Below are 24,864 nucleotides of genomic sequence, written 5' to 3'. Positions count from 1 at the left end.
CTACCATCCCTCCACACTGCCTCAGAGAGGTGAGGGGGTTTGGTTCTGATATTGTCTGTGATAAGTGTTTAGCTTGTCTTTAGTCAAAGCAAAATAAGAATTCTCATAACAATATTGTACCCATTTCGACATAAAAACTGTGTTTTGTTGCTGGACTTGTGTTGAAATTTAAAACACAAAACAAAAACGTGAGATTTGGGATTGAGTTTTTAGGCAGCAAACACTGTTGCCATGAAAAACAATATCGGAGCTATAGAGTCAATGTCATACAGCATTAGAAAATGATCATTTTCAGTCCTCTTAGTGCACTAATCCACTTTTTTTTTCATTTTACATGAATCCCCTATTGGTCTTAGGAGAGTACAGTATGTGCTGTTGCAGACTGGTGAAGTGCTCATAGTTCTTCATTCCCAGATCCAATCATAAAGGCTTAGAGGTTATGAGATGCTATTCATCACACAGATGTAACCACTCTTGACCACAGGGACGATCAACCTTTCTTCCAAAATCTGAGACAATCAACTCCCCCCAAAAAACAAAATTAAAGCAGCGGTATGGCTTGTGGCTATGATTGGATTGGTTCTGATTACAATTCCCAAAACAGTAAATAAAACCCTTTACTGGGATAGGACCACTAAGAGACTGTTGCTTGACAGGCAAGGTATACCTATAATCTATTCAAGCCTGTCTGGAGATTTGTCCGAACAAAATTAAAATGCTATCTTTTTACTCTTTTGGTCTTTTTTTAAATCGCCTTGTATTTGACAGTGTTTCATTTCAGCCACGCTACTGACCTGGTTTAAAGGATGGCAATGTCTAAAATTCATGGTCCCCAGGTTGCCTGCTGACTTTGGTGATCACGTGACCTTTCTAGTGCTACTTTGAGGTTGACACATTGGTTTTAATGGAGCATCTCAGCAACTAGATGGATTGCCTCAATATTGTATAGACTTTGATTTTTCCCACATGAATTGAAATAACACTGGTGGTCCTCTGAATGTTCATCTATGTCAAAGTGTTCACTTGTACAGCTACATAACTCACCATCTACTTCTACTTGGTGAACAATTGTACAGATATGAATTGAAATAACACTGGTGGTCCTCTGAATGTTCATCTATGTCAAAGTGTTCACTTGTACAGCTACATAACTCACCATCTACTTCTACTTGGTGAACAATTGTACAGATATGAATCTTTCAAGTTGAGGTATCCAAGCAACTTCCCTGACTTTTATCTTGAGGTTAACATTTGTGGTTTTCAGTAAAATGTCTTAGCAACTTATGGCTAAATTGCTATTAAATTTGGAGTAGTAGCTGCAAATATGTCCCTCTCAGGATGAATTCTGAAGATCAAAATGTTGACTTGTCCAATACTTTGATAGTAATGAAAAACACCTGCAAATCTAATGGCATTCCCATGAGCATTATTCCTACTTTGTATTTTGTGCAAATTAGCAAATATTAACCTGCTTACATCCTAAACTTCCGTTGGATGGCTTGGTCTTGTTGTCATTGTGAGCATGATAGCATTAACATTAGCATTTAGCTACTACTGCAATACAGCTTCAAAGAGATGCTAATGTGGATGCAGACTCTTAAACCGAAATTATACTTTATCTGTCCAGTACGGGAGGGTCTGCTAGGGTCCCCTTGTTTCTGTGGCCACTACGCTACAACAGGCTATGAATTGCATTTGTGCAGAATGCTTCCTCTAATCCAGTAGGTAGACAGAGTGTCAGAGGTGTCCACAACTGTTCATGTACGTGTCTGTTTGGAAGTATAATCCAGGCTTTACCCCGATGCCACAGGACATGCTTGCATCATGTTTTAGCCGTGACACAGACACCAGAGCTGATTGCGGCCAATCTAGACACCAGGTTGCCGTAAATATACACTGCATCAATTTTGAGCCAGACAGAAAATCAGACACAAGAACGACAGAGAGCATCCAGACAATAAAACACCCAGTGCACATTTGGGATCTACAGACCATCAAAGACAGAAATGCTAATAATTAACCCAATTAAAACAAAAAAGAAATGATGAAATGACAATCTGAGCAAGTCAACAACATCAGGCAGGCGTGACGCTCTGCTTCTGAAATGCTCCCAGTAGAGTGTGAAGCCACATGGAGAATGTCACTAACACGAGGTCATAGAGACGTGACCGGTGGAATCAAGGCATAGGTCTTGTTCATAGATTAGCATATAAAGAGAGTCGGAACAAAATCAGTTTTTTATATTTCTTAATATGATCCATCCACTACTGGTTCTAATTGACACCAACCCTCTGCTTGGGCTTGAAGTTAACAAAGTCAAGAACAATTCTTTAACTCACCGCATTATAAATGCGCTAACTTCCAGAGCCAAGTGCAGATTAAAGCCACAGTCCTCTCCTCGTTAATTTCGGCAGACTTCCCAACATCCTGACTCTAGCAGTCCTCCCCATGAATACTGATTAGCTCGTCGTTTCTGCTCTCAGGTTCTGTTCGATGTCCAACTTCTTTCTCTTGTGAGACCTCTTCATTTACAACGACTGCAACACCTCCTAACACTTCCCCAGTATCTCTGTTTCAGACACTAAATAAAAAGAAGTCCTTAAAACCCCAAACAGCTCACCTCTATCCCCTCTGAACCTGACCTTTGGCCTTTGGGAAGTTCTGAACTCCCTTGAACTCGCTCACAACCTCCAACACTTGGAACCACTGTGTCCTCTTCCCTGAAGGGAGAAAGACAGAGCTTCTTTTACTCCTTCCTCCTGCTTTCAAATGCCTGCCTGCACACACAGAGAGGACTGTAAAAGTGGAAAAAGTGCAAATAAAAATCATTTTTACGAGATGGTAGAAGGAGGAAAGAGCCCCCTCTCTGTGAGGCTTGCCACGTTTGGGTTTGACCTTATTGTACCCCCTTTTTTCTGAACCATGTTTAAAGTGTCTGGAAGGATGCACAACCATCGCTCACCTATGATAAAGTCAAAGAGACACATTTAGAAATCTGATCAAAAAGTTGAATTCTAGATCCTTCTCTCTGTGAACTATACTACAGACTCTCTTTTTCTTTGGGCATTGATCATCATAAAGCAATAAGAAATGGTAGTTCTGTCTGACAATTAAATAGCGAAGAGCAGCTACTGAGATGAACCAGGGCCTCCAAGGATTTAATCTATGTCTCTCAGATGCAAGCAAAATACTCCAGCCAGGATACTTAGAGGTCATAAGGTCATCAGCACAGAGAAAAAGAAACACCTCTCTCTCTGATTAAAACAATAAATCTGATTCTCCTTCTTCCTCTTCTTCTTCTTCGTCTTTTTTTTTTTTTTTTTTTTTTACAAGAAGGAGTCTACGATGTGTGGGAGCTTTCTAGCCTGGCTTATTTCGTTCCTCTCCCCAGGTGTGCCCATGCAGCATGTGAAACCTGAGAGTAGATTAAAGTGCCAACCCCAGAGAGGAAAAAATGCTTTTAGGAACTTTTAAAACTGTGTTTAACAGTGTGTTTTTAGTGCCCACTAAAACCAACACGCCGCACCACATGGCCAAGATGGAGGGATGCGGCGTCCTGAAGAGTGGGAGAGGGATATAGAGAAGAGGGAGGGACTTGAGACTCACACCCTGATGCACTTTGCCTGACACGACAAATGGATTGGCTTGGTTTGATTCAACGAGCACACAAGCCCAAGGAGGGCAATGTTGGTTGGTCCATTACTGGTAAACTCTATGTGCCATACAGTACACACTCACACAGCAATATTTTCCTGACTTATCTTATAACAATTTGTTGACCAATAAATGTGGTCACAACAGGTTTAATGTTTAAAGCATTAGAATTGTTAAATGGGTGTATACTTACCTTTCGTAACATAAAACAAGCTTTTCAAAATTCGATAGTTCGGTCACATGTGCTCACCAGGCCCACCGCCATTTTGGAAATTATGGCTGGGGTGAACAAATTACCACACTGTCACATGACTGCACCAGGATGTTTAGTATATGTCACTAAGGGATCTAAAAAATTGAAGTCAAGGGTAAAGTTTTCCAGAACCTTTAAAGAGTATGTCCTTTAACTCTGGGTTTTTTATTAATATGTGAACTAATGTTAAACATGTGGATGTAAAATAATACGTTAAAAAGTCACAAACCTTTTCACATGTATTTTACATGTTTTTGTGCTTTTTTTATGTGGATCAGAATTTGTATGTGTGGAAAGAACAGTTATCCTAACATATGCCAGATTAAAATAAAAAATAAATCAAGAAAAAAATCAAGAAAAACAACACCACTTCCATCCTAAACCTTTGCAGGTCTGGACATGAAAGCAAAAAAAAAACAAATTTCAGTTCTGCATCATGGGGACAACGTTGTTGGTGTAATGATGCCAACGAACTTCACATTCCTGGAAAACAAAAAAGGGGGAATTAACTGTTGTCCACACAATGGCATCACGAAGGATGGCATTGATAAGCAAATAAAAGTCATACATGAGTGCTATCAAGATGCAAATTTTTATGACTTTGATATACTGGCAACATCTCTACTGAGGATGGACTGTGGACTTTTTAACTGTCACTTTTGCTGTAGTGGAGCCACAGAAAAGTCGACAGAGGATTTTGCTGAAATAAAACTATTTTTAATCAAATTTCCTGACAAACCCAACTTTCTTATGTGTTATGTTAAAAAAGAAACAGAACAGACATTAAAAGAACTCTTAAACCATGTGTTAAGATGGGCACAATTGATACTTTCTTTATTATATTGCCGTACTAGAATTGAAAGATCATTTCTGGACAACTTCTTTGTCAGTTGGAGATCACAGAGACAGCATGCAATGCCTCATTGATACAAGTGAAACCATTTCCTTGGTTTGGGACAGCATCAGAAGAAGAGGTTGCTGTTTCCCCTTCTGAGTCTAAAACCACAAAGAACATAAAGTTGTATGATCATGCCGTTATTTTGACTTGTACTTTAAAACACATCATTTCAGTCAGTTTCTTGGAGCTTGAAAAAAACAAAAAGACATTTTCCACACCGCCCAAAAAACAAAGAGATATAGTGGCTACAACATTGTAGTTGGACCAACTTCAGCTAATTGTTGACCAATGTTGAGGTCAGGAAATTCATATATAATTTCCATTTGTCACAAACTGCTTCTTTAAAACTAACTAAAACTAAATTTTTCTCCACAAAATGAAAGATACAGAAGTAGATCTCCCTCTGACCAGGCCACTGACAAGGGTGCTCTTGACCTCTTCATCTGTGCTTGTAAAAGCAACCACAGGGGGTCCCAACAAGTGAAGAAATGGAAGCCATGTGACACAAGACAGTGCCTATAAATATGGCCGAGATCACAGAGGCACTTAATGCAGGGGTGGGCAGACTGCTTTTTTACCAGCGCGTCTACAACATCTTAAAAAGGTTCTGTCGTGTCATATGAAACCAATAAAACCCAAACACTTCCTCCCCGGCAGGGAAAGGCCTCCTAACCTACCACAACTCACCGTCTGCCGTCCTGCCAGACCGCCCTTTTGCTTTTAAGGCATGTTCTTTCTTCCGTATTTCTTTTTGTTTTCAAATGCTTCTCTTTGGTGCCATTTTTCACCACGGCCCTTGATTTATTTCCTCCCTCTGCCTCCTCTCCGGCCCTTTGAATTCCGTCCTGCACTCTCTCTGTGTCTTAGGAACTCGTGTGAATGCAACAGAGTAGAATACTGTACATTTGCTGCAGGAAGTGGGTGCTGATTCATTGCTTGAGAGGATTAAGGTGAAAAGGAGTGGCCAGCAGCTTCGAGGAATTACAGGCAAGCAGAAACAGAAAAGAGATTTTTTCTTTTAATTAGCTAATAACGTTAGACAAATATACTGTGGTATACCACTTTAGCAGAGCCCAAAGAATAATATGTGCATATTGTATTATCTTCCAGATGTATAAATGTATACACAAAAGCCTCTGTAGGAGAATGTCAATCTCTTCTTGCTGGTCATGTGGAAGTTACTGTAGCTCTCATTCCCTGTTTCCACAAATTGTTTTTTCTTGATGATGACACTGATCAGCCCCCCCCCCTTCCATTACCAGAGAATTATGCGCTCACAGGAAGAATCAGAGGGCCTGCAAGTCTGGTTCCCATAATGAGACATGTGCACGGATCCTGTTCAGTCACCTATCACAACTTCCCAGTGGATAAAACACACACAAACAAGTCTTATTCCAAACACATGTGTGCGTATCCATATGAGTGTGTGTGTGTGTGTGTGTGTGTGTGTGTGTGTGTGTGTGTGTGTGTGTGTGTGTGTGTGTGTATTTAGAAAACATTGTCGCTCAGCTTCAGTTCAACAGTGTAACCTCTTTCACACTGGACAAAAAAGCCACCAACACCCATTAATATCTGACTTTTGTGCTTGTTAATACTTTCCCACTGTACAGTTGGTGCTGAGTTTGATAGAGCGTCTGATGCCAAAGATATAAAAAGAGTAACCACCATTAGTGACTTCTGTGTCACTCAGCCTTGTCAGCTGCCTGGTTGGTGGTACTGAGCATGTGCACCTCCAAAGAGAGATGAAAGAGAGGTGAGATGTCTCACTACTTAGCAACTTCTGTTATCCGCTCTGGAAAAAACTGTTTGCCATGTTCAGAATGTTGTTGATTAAGACAAGTCTGCTGCCTTCCAGGTGTAGTTGGAGGAAGTTTATGGACTGCTGCTTTCTACTGTTACCTGTTTTTCTTGTGATGATGAAAAAAAAACAGACAGGCAAACTTTTCTCCTTGCAATGTGAAAGGAGTTTGTCACCTTTTTTTAGTGTTTAAAAAAATCTGTGTATACATGCTTATTTTGGTGTAAAAATAGTAACAGCCACAGTGGTGGGCGTAATACTTTAAAAATGCAATATATTAGATATTTTCATTTGAAAGTTATATATCATGTTACAGTATTACTATCTGTGTAGAGTAATGTATTACTTATTACAATTACTAAGTTACTTTCAACAAATTGCACAAATAACCTCTATAGAACAAGTAAAAAGCGGAGATCTTTTTAAATAAACAAATGGCCTTGGACACAGTGATCAGCAGGCAGACAAAGGAGTCTGATATATTATGAGATAGGGAAAAAAGAATGTAATTGAATTGAATTAGTCATATGAAACACAGTAGTCCTTTACATTCCAAAATGTCCTTCCTTTTTATTTTAGTCCTCAGTACAAGGAAAGCAAGGACGTATGTGATTGGAGAACGTAAAGTGTGCTCGGATGGTTAAGGCTTCATCAATAGGTCTACGAAATATACAGCTAATTTTAGTCACACAGCGACTGAACAAGGAACTTATAGGCTCGGCTATATTAAAGACATTTATAACCAATATGATCATATACAGTGTGGATGGATTCTTAACTTCACTTCAGTTGGTAGGGTGTATTGGAGCAAGTTTCGTGACTTAACTGAAGTAATATTTTACTGAATTATTATTAGTTACCCTTTATATTATTCTGTTACCACTAAAAGAAATATACATAACCCCCAACACTCCACATAGGGCACCTGTGTTGACAGGTACAGGCTATACAAGTCACACAGGGAGTTCTTTCTAATGTAAATAATGTGACATTTTTGATCATCAACAATAAAAAAAAGAATAGCTAAAGAATATTGTCATATATTAAATCATATCATGATCATGTCCGCTGAATTTGAGTGTCATACAAGTTTTGTGTTACTGTAATGCAGCTTTCAGCTCACATATCAATGCATGAAGGGAGAGTGACTCAGCATTCCTCAATCGTAAAGTCACAGTAACTTGATCACTGGTTTAGCCGTCCTTTAGTATACGATTTATACCTTTAACATTAAATGTTACCCCTTCTTCGTAGCTGCTGCTTCGAAAGCACTGGACAGAGAGAGGCAGGAGAGAATATGATGGCTCATTAATGGATTACGGTTCAGACTTCCGTCAGATGAGCTCAGTGTTTCCACAGCGGCCTGTCAGGTCACACTTAAATTGAATAAATGTTCCACAATCAGATGAGATTGAGGCTATTTCAGTGTCTCTATTAATGTGTCACCATTTAGTATAAGCAAACAACTGCACACGCTGCATGTTGTTGATATTTTTGTTTTTTGCCATTTGTGGAAATTATAATCATATTATCATATTCTGAAGAACTGCCGCGTGTGCGTGATGATGGAATCTGATTGGTTGGGTGACACATGCTTTAGGCTGTCTGCGCTTGTCGCACAAAGTAAAAATAAATCATCCGGGTCTACAAACACAAACCATACCTGTTGCATCAGTCACGTTGACGGCGGTGTATTGAAGATTCTCCCTGTGTGTCTCTCTTTGGGACAATGAAAGTCTTTAATCAGGCCGTGGCCCGCTAATGAACGGAGGTGGGTAGACGGCCCGGGAGAAGAGGCGAAGAGGAAGGCAATTTCTGGAAATGATTACAGACTCATTTCCTTGTTTATCCTGCCTTTGAAAAGAGAAAGAGAGACCCCCCCCGCCCTCCACCACCCCCCCAGGTCCTCCATTTATTGTGTCACAACCGCTGACCCCCCCCTGCCCTCGCCGACATCACCCGTCTCAGGCCCTCATTGGTCCGTCCTTAATCACTCTTGCTCCGTGCTCCTTTACTTTTACTCCCGTGCTTTCGCAGATTTGTTTCACTCTCTCAATAAACAATGTCATTCGTTCCGCCGTCCTTTCTCTCCATTTCTCTTTCTGTCCCTCTTTCCTGCGCTCTGCTCTATTGTGGAATCGAGGGTCCCACTTGTAAACAATTTCCCCCCCCACAAGATCAAGCTGGGTCCCCAGCCCTTTTCATATTGAAGCTCTGGCCTGCCGGGGCCCTTGTCTGCTTCAAGTGGGTGAGCTGGCTAGGACTGAAGTTAATGGGTGGAAATCTCTAACTAACCTCTCCAACAGCTGTCTCCAGAGTCCCCTCTTTTCGTCCTCTCCTTAACCATGTTTCCCCTTGTGATTTTTTTTTTTACATCCCTCACTCCTTTGCCCTCTCTTTCTCTGCCATAAAAAAGGGGATGAGGGCACTGGCTGATTGGAGAAAAAAAAAAAAACCTCTAGGAATTTTTTCCAGAAATTTGCCTTTTCCTCCAACAAGTGGCTCAAGGCCGGAAGAAAACGAAGGAGGTCGAGCAGGAGGGAAAATTAGGCTCTAAAGCTTCTTTTTTTTTTTCCATCGCTCGCTCTCCTCCTTTCAGTAAAAAGAAGAATAAGAAAAGACCCTCCATTGGACATGTCTTTCATTTTCAAACACAGGTTCAAAGGCACTGGGAGATTTGGGCCCTTTGTGAGGGTTTGAGGGTAATGATGAGAGGGGAGGAACAACATCCAATTCCAAACAGCTTCCTGGCCTATTCTGCACAAAATCTCTCCAAGCCCTCCGCTGTAGAGCCTAATCCACACAAATCTACACTAGCTGGAGAAAAGCTGTTTCCAGTCTTCAAGTGGGCGAAAGTACTATTGGAGTGGAGGCTGCTGGCTGACTGCTGAGTCCCGGTGGCTGCCTGTTTAGCTTTCGAGCAAACACATAAATGGAAGGTCAACAGCTCCTCCGGATTTATAAATTAATGGGTATAATCATTAACACAACAATGAGTTATCAGAGGAACAATTCCTCTGCAGGGGCATAAAACACAGATTTTCAAATAAAAGATGTCAAAAAGTGTTGTCAACAAAGAAGTCTGAGTAATGATTTTATACGAAAAACATAATGTTTTAACAAATGGAGTCTTCAACAGCTGTACACAGAATAGGAGAGGAATACATTTTCAAAGAAAGACAAGAATGTGAATGAATTGAATTCTGGTTGAATTCAGAGCTAAAATCTGCCTTTTGACATTAAAGGGGTTTATATAAGGGGTCTTAACACTAATGTGGTAATAACACAAACTCAGAAATATTTATTTTCCCATAACATAGCTGTTCTTAGAGGAATATAAGATCCCCAGAACACTTTTTGAAGCTAGAAAGGTGGTAGAGTCCGCCACATATAAACAAAGTCAAACAGAATGAAACTGAGTTTGTTTATTTAGTTTGTTAAGGCATAAACAAAAAACAAAAAACTGTCAATGAAAGATCTTTATCTTCTGATTAAAATGTCTTGCCTAAAACTACATAGTGCTCCTTTAAAAATCTGCTTTTAAAGTGTAAGATAAGATAAGATAAGATGAGATATTTATTAGTCCCACAACATGGAAACTGACATGGTTATGTCATTAAGGGGGATTGTGAAATAGAGAGGAATATCATTTTTTTTTTTTTTAAAAAAAAGCTATGAAAAAAAAGAAAAAGGAGGAGAGAAAAAGAAAACAGTAAGAACAATCTAAACAATAGAAAGAAGAAATAAACTCAACGGCTGAAATTTCACCATTGCTCATAAAAGTTGACAAACAGCTGAAATGCTGTCTAATTTGCGCTTCATATATTTAACTTATTGTATTAACATATAATGATAATAATAACAAACAATAATAGAGTGTAATGTTTACAATAATTAAAAATATATATTATGTGTTTCAGTATAAGTTGTTTTTTTTGTTTTTTTTAAACCGTTATGAGACTATTTGTTTTCGGTGACTGACTGTGCGATGCAAGTGGACTCTGCCATCCTTAGACACTCAGATGCCCTGAAGAGACAGGTGACAACCTCCCATCATGCCACATCACGCCCTTCCCGCGCTCGTGACACACTTAATTTGGCCTGGCAAGTAGGCATTTAACCTAATATTACATTCAGAGACATTCAAAGCAGGCCAACTGGCATACAGAGACGCAGGATGCGCTCACATGCTGTCACGTCAACACACACTCAGAATATGTTTAGAGCAGGTTTTTTTGTCTTTGTCAGCCGCCGATGCATCTTTACAATCCATATTTTTATATGCCTATTTGAAATTGTCGAGTTCAAGTGTGGGTTCAGACATGCTCTGACACACACACAGTAAAATGCAAATCTTATACTTGGAAAGTACACACACGCAAAACCATATGTACATGTGCACCGTTACATGTGACACTATCACACAAATAACAAGAACAGCTTGCACAGAAATGTATTAATACACATAGACACACACACACACACACACACACACACACACACACACACACACACACACACACACACTCGCTGGCTCCTGTGTTGTCATGCTGATGGTGGTCACAGGCCATGAGGACTGATGAGCAAGATCTTGGCCGACATGCCCCGAAAGAAAGGATTTGTTGTCCTCCTTCATCACACCTACCTGTTTTTTCACACTTGGCTTCCTCTTCGCTCTTCCTCCCTCCTTCCATCTTTCCTTCTCCTTGCTGAGCAGATATTTCAGTGCCGCGGGACCCTTTAACCTTCTCCTCCTCCTCCTCCTCTTCCTCCCCCTCCCTCTTCTCCTCATCCAGTCATCAAACATGGGCACCAGCTCACAATGCCACCCACTTCCCACCTGCGAAAACGCAAACAAAACTTCCCTCCTTCATCTGTCCTCAAACAAAGAGCCCTCCCCCTCTGTTTTCTTTTTTTTTTTTTTTCCTGCACTGTCAGTCCTGTCCAGCTTTTCACTTACAATTAGCTGTGGCGGGCTTCGCACTCATCAACTGTCGTGAGTTTAGCACCCAGTCATGAGGGGCCTTGACAGATCAAGCTAAGGCACCCTGACACCACTGGTGTGAAAGAAGATTCTAATTCTGGATAATTAGCTGACGAGTGCATGTAAGAGGGGAGGGGGGAGGAGGGCGGTGGGGAGGGACGGGTGGGGGGAGCTGAGGCAAAGTGGCAGTGCGTCGTAAGCACTTTCTGTCAACTTACTGTTGATCTCTATTCTCTCTCGCGCTGTCTCTCTCTTATCCATCCATCTATTTCTCTGTCTCTTTCTTCCTCCTTCACCTGACCTCATTTACACATCGCTCCACAGGGACCAGTGATGAAACACTTAGTCCTCATGCAATACCAACGGCCTCATCATAACTCGGATCTGGAAAACTTGGTCAACGATCGAATGTTAAACCCATCCATGTCTCAACACACGTAATAACCATGAGTTGCACCCTAATGTTTGCTCTGCTGAAATGTGCAAAGATTGTTTTTTCCACTTCCTATCAAGCTGATGATAAAAATCTGTGACGCTAGATAACACAGGAAGATACTCACAATTAAGACATAATGTTTCAAAAAAAATAAATAACGGCATAATAACGAAAACATTCATGCACTGATCTGTGAAAACCATCATCTACAATATCTTTCAAAACAGCTGACAATGATGAATTTGAAAAAAAAAAAAAGCCTTGGAGGTTAATTCCAAATTATAGGATCTCAGTTAGTAACTTTTGAGTACTGAAAAAATCAAGGCAGAAACTGAGGTCTGCTCTCGTTTCATAGTTGTGAATTCTGCTAAACAAACTAAAATATAAACTGAACAACCTGATTTCTTCATGAGTGGAAAACCCAGAGAAGCAGATGAAATAAGTCACATTAATTATCAAATGGAACAGCACATTGTATATTGTTGTGTAAATGTTACACGTGTGTATGTTGAAACAACCTGACATGTGTTCTGGTGGTAATCTAACCAGCAGCTGCGTCAACGCACATAATAGATCCACCACATATTTGCATCTTACTGGATGTGCTGAACATAAAAATCACCCGTATCTGTATGTATACCAAACCTGTACCACATCAGGTTCGGTTTTATTGGCAAATAATGTGTACACATACAATTTGACTCTGGTTTACAACACAAACTAAACAAATAAGGGAAAAAATATTAAAGACGAGAGTGAGTGAGTGATTAGGACTGTACTGTACAGTAGCATGTGAAAAGACAGTGAAAAGAAATGTATTTATTTAATTTAACACCATACTAGTATCCTACATAAAAGTCTGCATACATATTTTTTCATAATAATTCACATAAACGCAGACCTACCTTCTAATAATGCACCTTGTCAGCAGCTTTAAAATTACATAGGAAGTGGAGCTGAGAGGATACTCATTAATCATTATTTCTTTAATAATTTTGCCAATTTTATACATTTAAATTGGCAAAGACATCGGAATTTGCATTTACGGCCAGTCAAATTAGAGGGGCCGCTTTTGCCCAACATGGGGTGGGCGCATGACATGAGGACAGTGTACCTGGATGGGCTGCTTTCATCTATGGAGATGGTGTAAAAAAAATAAAGAATAAGCACTGGATAAATATGCCTACATGATGTAAACAGATTATGTCGATTAGACGAATGTTTTCTGGCATATCATCCTAGAAATGTTAAATACTAATTTGCTAATGTTATGATAAAAACACAATGCCACCCAGATTATGTTTTTTGATCAACACAGCGATGAAGCCAACATAATCCAGGCGGCAAATGCGCTTCTTTCCAACTGTATTTAGCGAAACAATTCAGTGGTACATGAATGGGACTTCAAGGAGATAGTCGGTATATGAACTAGCACGATGTGACACTGGCTGCTTTGTGCATTACCCGATGTTTATTCAAAATATAAGTGCCCAGGCTAATGAATGACCTCATTATCTGTGGCATATTGTCACTTCTGCGAGCAGGTGGCCATGTGCTGTTTGGATGTGCTAGTTTTAGTGGCACCCAGGAGTCACTGTAGAGGCATTCAACAAATATTACGGATGCTGTTGAGGATGTTGATGCTTCACTTTTCATAAAACAATGGTCGATCAAGGCCGGTAACATAGACTGCCACAGCCACGGCTCGTCGAGGGCTCGTATGAAATATGTAGTGTGTATGAACAATGCATCGAATGAGGAAGACTGAGGGAGCAGTCACACAGGTATGGTGACATATGACTCGCAAACACACAAGCGAGCACACAAACACATACATGAGTGCAAAATGTGCGGGTACTACAGATGCACTGTATCGTTGGCTGCTTGCAAACATTTCCATCCTGCACAGAGAAGCTCACATGCACACGTCAAAAATGCAGATGCACAAAAGCTCACGCGCATGCACACACATACACACACACACACACACGCACACACACTCACACACATACACGCATGGTGCCAGGGAGGCTAGCTATCTTGGAGGGAGCCTTGACGTAATGTGGGACTAATGCAGAGTGACATTTGTGATGTCAGATTCTTTGCACCACCGGCTGGGTAGTTAATGGCCATTAGTGGCTGTACAGAGGCTCTGATTGGTGTAGGAGGCCAGTGTGACCCTGTGTGTGTTCATGAGCATGTGCATGCATCACTGACACCTCCATGTGACGGCGAGTTGAAACGGTGACCCAACCAAACCAGACATGGGCCAAAACAGACGTCAGTGCATTTATGCCAAAAATTCCTAAATCTTTCCTCCACTTGTAAACCCGCCTCACATGACAGTACTTATGCCGGAACATATTCTTAACCATGCACTCTCTGTCCATATCAACACATTTACTGAGTTAACCATCCATGAATGTCTACATATCAGACCGTGACCCAACAGTTAAGCCCGGCGCCGGGGCCCCTGTGTGCTGCACGCGGAGCAGGCCCATCCAACCGTGGCCAAGGTGGGCCCCAGCCACTGGCTTGAGCCAGACACAATGGGCAGGACCGATGGTTTTGAAATGATATCTATTACTGTTAGTGACAGCAGTCCCAGACAGCATGCTTTGATGCTCCTGCAGACTGACAAGCCAAGCAGAGTGACGCTGATGGCTGTGGGCACAAATCAGAATCGCTTTACTGCATCGCCGCTGCGCTCTCCCTAACCCCAGCCCCAAACCTCTGCCCTGCTCTGCCCTGCTCTCCCCCCAAAGTGAGGGTGAGAGGTAGGAGAATTGAGGAAGGCAAGAGGAAGAAACAGAGTTTGAGGTGCCGAGAGAAAACGAGAGAAAACAGTGGAAGATTAGTAGTAAGTGAGATAGAGCAGTGAGGATATGAAGATGGAGAAACGAGGGGGAAAGGCAAAGAATATGCTTTTTTGAGTTATCATTGTGTTCTGTCTCCTCTTTCAGCTGAATGACACTCCTCTTCTTCGCTCAACACTCCTCCTGCACTCCCCTTTTTCTTCCATTTTTCTCTGGGATTTTTCTGTTTAACTTTGTTTTAAAGGTTTGGCGGAGGCTATTTTTGGCGACACTACGAGCAAACACAGATAGATATTGAAGATGAATGAGGGACGAGTTAAAGAGCGAGGGCAAAGTAAACAAAAGAGAGAAAAGAGACGGAGAATTGTCATAGCCTGAACTTCTTAATACGTCCACAATGAGCCACGCTACTGGAATGGATTCCCCAGTGGGGAAAAGAAACGAGTTAATCCAGGACGTGTTGACGTTTTTTTGGCTTGGGGCGCTTCCATTTCCACCTATAATTGAAAACATCTTACAATGCCACAAATGAAGGCTGACCTCCTCTAACACAGTGTCTTAACGTTGGACATTTATCCTGCAGTCCATTTGTTAAAGTTTGAAATAATTAGACAAACAGTATCCTGCATATTCAAGCACGTTCAAGACGTATTCTAAACAAACTGTGGATGTGTTTGATATGCTGTCTTCCTTTGTGCTACTGTATTTATTTATGTATTTGTGTGCCTGCTTACAGTCGGTCTTGAGCTTTATCAATACACACACAAACACACACACACACACACACACACATCTGTATCATGTCTGCCACGTATCGTGCACAGTTCACCCGCAGGCGGCTGTAAGAAATCTCATCAGTTAAGTGATGCTGTGGTCTGAGAACTGACCTGAGGTAAAATAATAAACAATGAAAATACACACAAGCAAGCGCACCACTAAAAACATAAATGCCTGTCTGTGATTTAAAGAGCACAAACACACGCAGACAGTGGCGCACACACACACACACGGCCCAGATAAACACGGTGGCGGGTGAACGCAGGCGGCGAGGCCACAGCGGTGTCTGACTGTGTGTATGTGTGTGTCAAACACACTTCCCAGCATCTGAGCACCAGCGTTGCCGCTCCTCAGACGGAGGAAGGAGAGGTAGTGGCGCCCACTCAGCTGAAAGGCCTCTGGCCACCATGCCAGCACAATCTCTTCAGCACTTCGGGACCCCCGTCGCTTGCTGCATCTCCCTTTCCTTCTCTGCCTCTTGCCTCTCCCCCAACCCGCGTTTATTTCTGTCAGCTTCCATATTCTCGTCTTCACAGCGTGTTTGCCCGTGCTCACAAGACATTTCTAGTTCGTGCAGACGACTGTGGGGACCCCTGGTAAGATGGTAAACAGGCACACCAGCTTCTGCAGGCAGGCTCCCCAGTTGCACTCAGGGCCTGGGGACACGTTGGAGTCAGACTTTCCCCTTATCCTTATTCTCTACAGGGACGATCAGTAGGCCTGTTAAGGCCCTGGTGTGACACCGCCTGTCCCATATGATACACCAACACAGGCACCCGGCTCTCCCCCTGCGGTTGTACGGTCTCCATATGCACACATCACTACAATGAGGGTCCTTCAGTGAAGAGCCCAGCTTTCCTGATATAAAGGATATTATCTGGAAAGTTTGTTGCCAGTGGACAACAACAAAAGGTCAGAGGGGCATTTGCTGATCCTGACCATGATAAACACAATAGTGTACCATAAGAGAGTTGCATATGCTGGTTAAGAGCTGCACTGTCATACTGTGAGACAAACGCTGAAGAGTATTCCATATGTTACGGTGATGAAATGGGAAACATACATCCAATGACTGTTTTTTATATTTCCTCTGTACTGGGCTCTTGAGAGCCCAGAGTGAAAATATTATTTTACAGGATGAGATATAACTACATTAGCATCCTTAGTTGTACCATTACGAATGATTTGTGGAGATATCATTCAGACAAATCACCAATAATTTACAGAAAAGTTGTATTAATTTTATTAACAGCCTTAAATGTATTCTGACCAGAACACCAAACCAACATCATTAACAAACAGGAAAAGTCTGAAAAATAATTATGTTTTGTGAAATTGTGGTATGTCATTAATACATTTCACCAAAATGATTTGTTCCATCTTTTATAGAAAACAGTGACAATAAAACCTGAAATACTGATGATTATCAACTTTGTTATGCTCAATTTTGTTTAATCTGAGTCATCTTCAACTGATAAGCACGGTCTTAATCAGAATCTCTTATTGTAAATACCAGTTCTTCAATGTGTGAGAAGTATCTCATTGTTGCAGTATGTAACTGTAAAACCACAGATAGTTTTAAATGTATGTTTTTTTAAATGCTTTATGTTTATGTAAAAAAATTCAATTTCTGTCTTATCACAATACTGTTCCTATAATTTGGTTAGGTTTAGGCACAAAAACCACTTGGTGAGGGGTTAGAAAAACATCATGGTTTGGTTTAAAATACCTGTTTTGGTTGCCAAAAACAACCAAAAATGTCCCCGGTCTCCTTAAAAATCTCCAGTGATGTCCCACTTACAACAGTTGAAATAGATAATTGAACTGCTTTCCTGTAAGTCCATGTCCTGAAAATCAGGTAATGAACATGTAATGGGAACCTTATATGTCACATTTTGTACAAATGTTGAATGCGTCATTGCTTATGACACGTACATATGGACATATCTGCGCTTTGCCATTTTATCCTGGCACCTGGGCACCTGGGCAATGATGGACAATACTTGCGTAAATGTACTCAAACTCAGCTTGAGGTTTTCAGAACCTATCAAAACTGCTGTTAATTAGAGGAGACCGAGGTTCAATCCTACAACGAACCACTGAGGTCAAGGCACTAAGAGGCAGTCAGCATAATGAACATAAGAACCATATGGGAGTGTAAAGGAGGAAACAGTGAGGAGGGGGGAGTGAGAGGAGAATGATAAAAGAATAGTGGTGGCCAATGTAAGCAGGCTGGACTGCATTAAAAAAGAAGGACTTCAAAAATATGATGGCCTCGAAATCAAAACCTTTTCGATCTTATTTTGCCTTCAAGTTGCTCAGCCAACCCAGCTTCCTGTCGTCTGTGTAGCTTCCTGGTGCTCTTTTTGTGATGGATGTGCCGGAGCCAGCAGGTCCATCTATCTGCCCTTTAATGAGATGAGCAGGAGGGATTGCTTCTTGGATTGATAGCTGACATTCTTGTAGGTTCCCTCCTGCTCCGGCCTCTGTACACCAGTTAAGGGACATAAAGCCCATATATAACGACCAACCCCAGTGTACTGATTTACAGTGCTGACCCTCGGTACGCCCTTAAAGCACAGACAATTGTCTTTACACAGGGCAATGAAGGAACATACAACAGATCCCAGGGAATGGCTGTCACCATCCCTCATTTGGTTTACTGTAGTCGCCATTTTTTTTGCGATGGCTGAAGGGATGCAGACACCGAGAACTCTGAGTGACACAGACCAACACCAATGGCAGTAAATTAACTAAAAGAAAGAAGACAAAACATTACACCAGAACACTGTAATCGAAAAATTATATATATATATATGAATTAAATTAATGAAATTAAATATGTAAAAATGCATGAAAAATCTGAATGGAATGTCTGGAATAAAAAAAGATTAAAGTTAGATTCAATTTAGGAAAAAAAATAATCAGATTATTACGGCAGTGTGTGGCACCGTAGTGACCCAAGGGTTAATGCGCTGTCCAAGAACTACACTCCCCCACCATTCATTGTCTAATACAGACTTCTAAAGGCCTGAAAGAGACAACTGTGGCATTATGGGACCTACTTCATCTTGTTCGTGTATGTCTAGCATGTTCATATTTTTGCCCCTACCATAATATGACTACAAACCAGCAGAAAGATCATAAAATAAAGTACATTAAAGTAAATATAGGACCTTAATATATAAATAGGACATTGCTAACGCCGGCTAAGGTTTAGCTAAGATGGATAACACATGATACCAACAAGAATTCTTACACAGACAAACAACAAAACAATAATTTTGGACCTGGCAAACACTTTTATAACACTATTAATTCACAATCATAATAAGGATACTACTAGCTTTTTTATGTTTCGTCTATATTAAAAGATTGTCAACCTGTCCTATGAATCAAATTTGAGAGTACATAAAGACAGGGTTTATGGACAGACTCACTGCTAGTGAGCTAGCATCAAGATTAGATGCACAAAACAGTACATTCAATATAAATCTGACACAAATACTGACAAAGGGGGCACAGAAAGTTGAAAAACTAGAGGAAAAAAACAAAACAATTGTGTCAAAAAACAAGGTAGTTGTTGTTTTGGAAAACTTTAAATATGTCGACCCCATTACAGCAGGACAGAGGGACTGCGGTGACAACGCGTGGACCTCCGCGGCCTCCCCACAGCCAGTGTTTTCTGGCAGGTCATAAAAGATAATTGTGTTGCTTGGGCTTTTTAAGAGTTAGCCAACGAGTGCTCCAGGGTGGTCAAGGGGACTTAGTGTGTGTTTACCACGACACAGAGACAGTGAGGCTATACCTAACCACCCACTAGACGGCAGATAAGACATCAATCTACCCCACCCCTCCAATTTTGGGAGGGAGGGAAGGCGGGAGGGGAGGGGATGAGCGGCCGTTTGAAGAATGAGTGGCACTCGCACCATCCACTCTGAAGTAGTTTGGGGGCTGCACGCACCATAACTTTCCACTGAACGTGTGTGTGTGTGTGTGTGTGTGTCTGCGTGAATACATATGTGCGTGCGTGTGTTTCTGTGTGTGTGGGCCGCGGCAGACCCAGACCCAGCAATCTACAGGGAGTCGTTGCCCTATAGCCCCAGCCCTGCTATAACTTCATTAGGTGTGTGTGGAGGTAATGGCACCGTGGTCCAGGAGCTCGTAACATGGAGCCAGAGGCCTATCGGCCGCCCGCCAGCCCAGCCCACACAGATGCACTGCACTGGTATGCCTCTATATAAGCTCCAGTTATACGGGCAGAATTAGCGTTTAGTGAGGAGCCACCGTAACTTAATATGAGACGACGCTTATAACTTGAAGAGATTGGAATTTTCAAACAGCACAGGGATGAAATAAGTGGATTAATTCTCACTAGACGTATATCATTCTGCTGGGCAACGTGAATAAAGACTTACGGCAAATGTAGACAGAAGAAAGAAATTGATTGTAAACCCTGAGACGATCCATACCTTTCACACCACTGATGCAATAAAGCCGGTCCAAACGCAGTCCAAATTCTGCTGACAGCCAGATTGCACTTGCTTCTTTGTTGGAGTCAATGAGAGAATGAGCAACAAATTCTGCTGCTTCTTCAAAAATAAAATATTAAACTCCTGGGTAAAGCAACATAATCTTAAAAATGTTGCACCCCAAGGTGTAACAATCGATTCCAACTGGAAAGGATTAAATTGCATTATGTCATCGTCTGTAGCCTATTGTTTTGTTAGTTGTCACTCACCCTTGGCAGTCGGCCAGCTGAACACAAAGTCAGAACAGAGGAAAGTGTTTCTATACACCGGGGACGTATTTATAGAAGTCGGAGGGCACAGAGACACACCATAGACAACACATACTAAATCAAATGTAAACATGAGCATGCTTTATGAATATGCTGCATAGAAACATCTCAGCATTCACATCAGTGTATAACCCTGTATGAAATGGTTTACATTGAATATCATTTTTTTGTGTAATTTTGTTGCTTTTACTCTGTACTGTTTGTTTTTGTGCAGTTTCTTTGCGCTGACCTGCCAGGTGATTACAGATGTGAATTAGCTTGAAGCTACAATCCGGTATGTTGCACCAAATGGTGACATTTTTGTTTAAGCTGTAAACTGTCCCCTTTAAATCAATTCGGCGAAATGCTTGAAGGCGCAATATGTAAGAATTTGAATTTGAAACATTCGAAAACTAAAATTATCAACACAGTGTGAAGTAATAACAGTTTTGCTGCAGAGATCCCTGCTAAAAAAACCAGCACAGACCAGCACACCATATGCTGGTCTTGCTGGTGACCAGTCACTAGCAGGACCATCATATGTTGTGTTTTGGTGCTGGTCTATGCTGGTTTTTCCAGCAGTCAGTGCGTTTACATGACACTCAAGAAAACCGAATTACTTGGTTAGTCTGACTATGAATGGATCTTTAAGATGCATGTATACACCTTAGTCTGACTAAAATCGGACCGGATCGGATTTCTCATAGTCGAATTAAAGCACCCAGATTATTCGATTGATAGTCGCATTATTCCTGCTTGTATACGTTCCAGCGGATCGGATCGGATTTTGCATTCCACGCAGGTGCAAGATTTTTTCCCCGGGTTTTTTTTTCCGACGGTGGCGGCGGCATCTTTCCTCCGAAATCACCGCAAAAAAGAGCGCCATTGTGCATCTAGTTTGTGTAATTATCATGTACACCATATACAAAGTGTACAAAGATGTAGCTTCGTCTCACTCTTCGTACGCCATCTTTCTCGAATGCCGAGGCAGCTGACGTGGCAGCAGGTGACGTAAAGAGGTCAGCCGGAGGTGTCCCCGTTACCACTAGTTGAAATGGGCACAGCGCCACCTAGCGTTCCGGGGTATGACATACTTTTCTCCCCGGCATGTGTACTCGGATAATTGCAGTTGTCTGATTGAGTAGCATAGTCGAAGTATGGCTGTAATCCGACTAAGCTGTGCATGTAAACGCACTGAGTGATATTTACTGAAGCTAGCATGCTAACCAGCTAGCACAAAGTCAAAAACCTCAAAAGGTGATAGTCCGGTTGTAAACCACACTAACAAACTCCCAGTCCAACAGAGTCAGCTAATATGAGTGATAACTAAGCTAAGCTAACTGCTGTAGCTATCGTCAGCTTGAGCTAGCAAAAGAAAATATAAGATGGTAAGGATGTTCAGTTTTTATCCTCACTTTTTTATATTTTGCACCACTTTTAAAATTCTGTTACCGTAACTGTTAACAAATCTCTCAGATTTTTCAGATATTTCTAACTCAATTACAGAAATGGGTCCAACACGTGTTCTGAAACAGCAGCCGAAGCTAAAAGACAATTTGAAAATGCTTCACAATATCATGTGAAATGTCTTAACAGGCCCCTTGCTACTAATGAAAGAGAACACTGAGTGTGGACTGAGGACTGACGAGGTTCATACACCATGAACTCCTTGTCTATCTGGTTTCTTCACATGGACTAAAAGGTACAGCTCATTTGAATAATCAGCTTGGTCAGAGAGGGACACACATACACACACAGACACACACAGACTGATTGAGTTGCACATCCCATTTCCGAAGGAAGCCTCTGTTTATTTATTTGCTATATGTCTGAACTTGCCCGTCTTGATGTTGTTGTGTTGTAAGTGAGTCAGAAAGGGGCCCTTTATTAAATCACTGGGCTCTCCTACTGGAGTGAGACTATCCCACAGATCTATGGTAATACACAGCCTCGGGTGGAGGACAATTCCATTAGTGGAGGACAGGGGCTGGGGCTGATAGCACAACAGATAGGGCCCCCTCCCTTACTACAATACCTCTTGGCTGACTCACCGTCAGCCTGTTTAGCCTTAAGTTTTATAGAGCTAATCACCACTGTTTGCACAAGTCGGAATAAATCTGTCCCCAGCACCTGACAGGTAGACATACAACAAAGTATTGTCATCATGATCCAAGTACCTGGCTCCAGAGAAGATTCCTATCATGGAGAGACGGCAGATTAAGCTGATTAAAGGGACTATATTGGTCATGATAACACTGTACTTACCAAGCTGATTTGCTGAGACCTAGGAACATGGCAAAGTCATTAAATACAAGTCTGATGAAGAAAGAAATGGGTCAGAAGTGTTTTTAAATAAAGTTCTAGGTTAGCTAAAATTTTAGAAGACTGTGATCGATGGAATTACTAACAAGGACACGCTGGTAGGCTCATGATCCTTTTAGACAGGGAATTATTAGCAGAGTCACAATGTTGTAGCCTAGCTTAAGATAAAGCTATACATAATGTTCACCTAAATGACTTAATAGATCAGTGACTGCCAAAACAAAATTACCCTTACAGCGTACGAGTGACAGGTGCACTTGTCCTTCATTGTACGCCTGCAGTTTTAATGTGTGGCAACAACACTTTGACCGTACCCTACCCTAACCATAACCCTTGGTTAGGTTTAGGAAAAGATTGTGGTTTGAGTTAAAATAACTACATAATGTAACTTGGCATATATAAATATGGCACTTAAGTTACAATATGCATGTGGTGTACGTCAAATACGTTACTACGGAAGACTTTTGGTTTCTCATTGGACAGCAGTCTCCCTGGTCTTGTGTTTGTGTGACCCATCCATCCACCTTTTGTGGTCGCTCTTCATACCATGTCACCTGACTTACTCCTTTCCCGCCATAATAATCACTACAGCCACTGCAAAAACGTAAACTAAATAAAACTTATTACCCAAAATGTTGTAAACTAGCCAATGCTTTTTTAGTTGTTCTCATTTGAAAATGAGAGCAACCAAAAAGCATTGGCTCTTTCATCTTGCATGTCCACTTGGACATGATATTGCCATATATTCCAGATCTCAGTAATCACAGTGGTAGAGATAATAAACACAAGTTTATGTGGTATAAAATACAGTGTCCACTGTATATTCTATTTGGAGCCACTGCCAGTGCACAGCCAGATTTAGTTTACATATTTGAGGTGCCCTTTATAAAGTTAGGCCAAATGAGTGAGCAAGAACAGGCCAGACTTTGCTAAAGCCTGTGATGAAAGCCCACCACTCTTGTTTTTATTGTCCACTCTCCACCAGGCGGAGTGTTGTGGGAACTCTAGAGAGTTGTGGCTGCTGTTTGATCACACCATGGGAGTCTGACCTGTCACTAAGTGGTGGCAAACATGGCCCACACACAGTGCTAGTGAGCGCCTATGAATGTATATGTGTGTGTACGTGTTTCCCACACACAGCGCTGCATACCTCACCAGAGGAGGCAGGTCACAGCGTGTCAGAGTGTCGAGGATCCATAATGGCCATTTAGCCTTCAACAGCTAATATCACCACTGCTGATTTACAAGGAATTGGGCTGATTGGTTGCTGGACTCACACGCTGCTTTTATCAAAACCTGTTTGACATTAGCTGATATGAACAAACAGCCAAAGATATATCTATAAAAACATTTACGCTACTAAATGATAATAATAAAATGAAAGAGAGATATTAAACGTTATTATGCTTAGGCTGTTCCCAGTACGGGACTTCATACCAGCATGTACCATACATCCCTCTATGGTAACCAGCTGTTTCCAGCCAGGCGGAGTGACAAGGGACCGGAGGGAGCCATCGAAACTCCGGGGACTATGACAGAAGCGTGGTGACAAGTGACGATGACGCCCTCCCTCATGCATGTGTCCCCGCACCGCACAGGACAGCACCCTCAGCAACAAGACAAGACGGAGATCACGCACCATGCTAGGCTAATAGCCACGATATGCTCGGCTGAAGTCAACTCTGATCGAGCGCCGGCGCTGTGATCACTGCTGATAGGGGAACAACGTGACTCGCAGATGTCGGGTTGGATATGCGGAAATGGCAGCTTCACTTGTCTCCTGAATAGTTTCTGTACCCGGCGATGAAAACTTGAAAAATAATATTAAAACATTTGGGGATGTAAACGCAGATCTGTGATTGTTTAAGGTGACTGGTGATGTGCAGGGTTTGACCACACACTCACCTTCACCGCAGAGTGTTGGGAAGTATCACACTGGTGATAATGGAGACTGTTTGTGTTTAGTGTTTGTTCGATCTATTTGCCGCCGAGGCACGGTGTAAACAACATGTGCATGAAGGCTTCACTAGACACACACACGTACAGAATTCAATTTTGGCTCGTGAAGCTTAGATTCTTTACACACAAACATACACTTTACTTGCCCCTGTGACCAACTGGAGACCAGAGAGACATTGACATGACC

The sequence above is a fragment of the Sparus aurata genome, chromosome 12 (assembly GCF_900880675.1).
Source record: "Sparus aurata chromosome 12, fSpaAur1.1, whole genome shotgun sequence".
Taxonomy (NCBI): domain Eukaryota; kingdom Metazoa; phylum Chordata; class Actinopteri; order Spariformes; family Sparidae; genus Sparus; species Sparus aurata.
The sequence above is the reverse complement of the archived record's forward strand: the minus strand, read 5'-3'. Positions refer to the sequence as shown.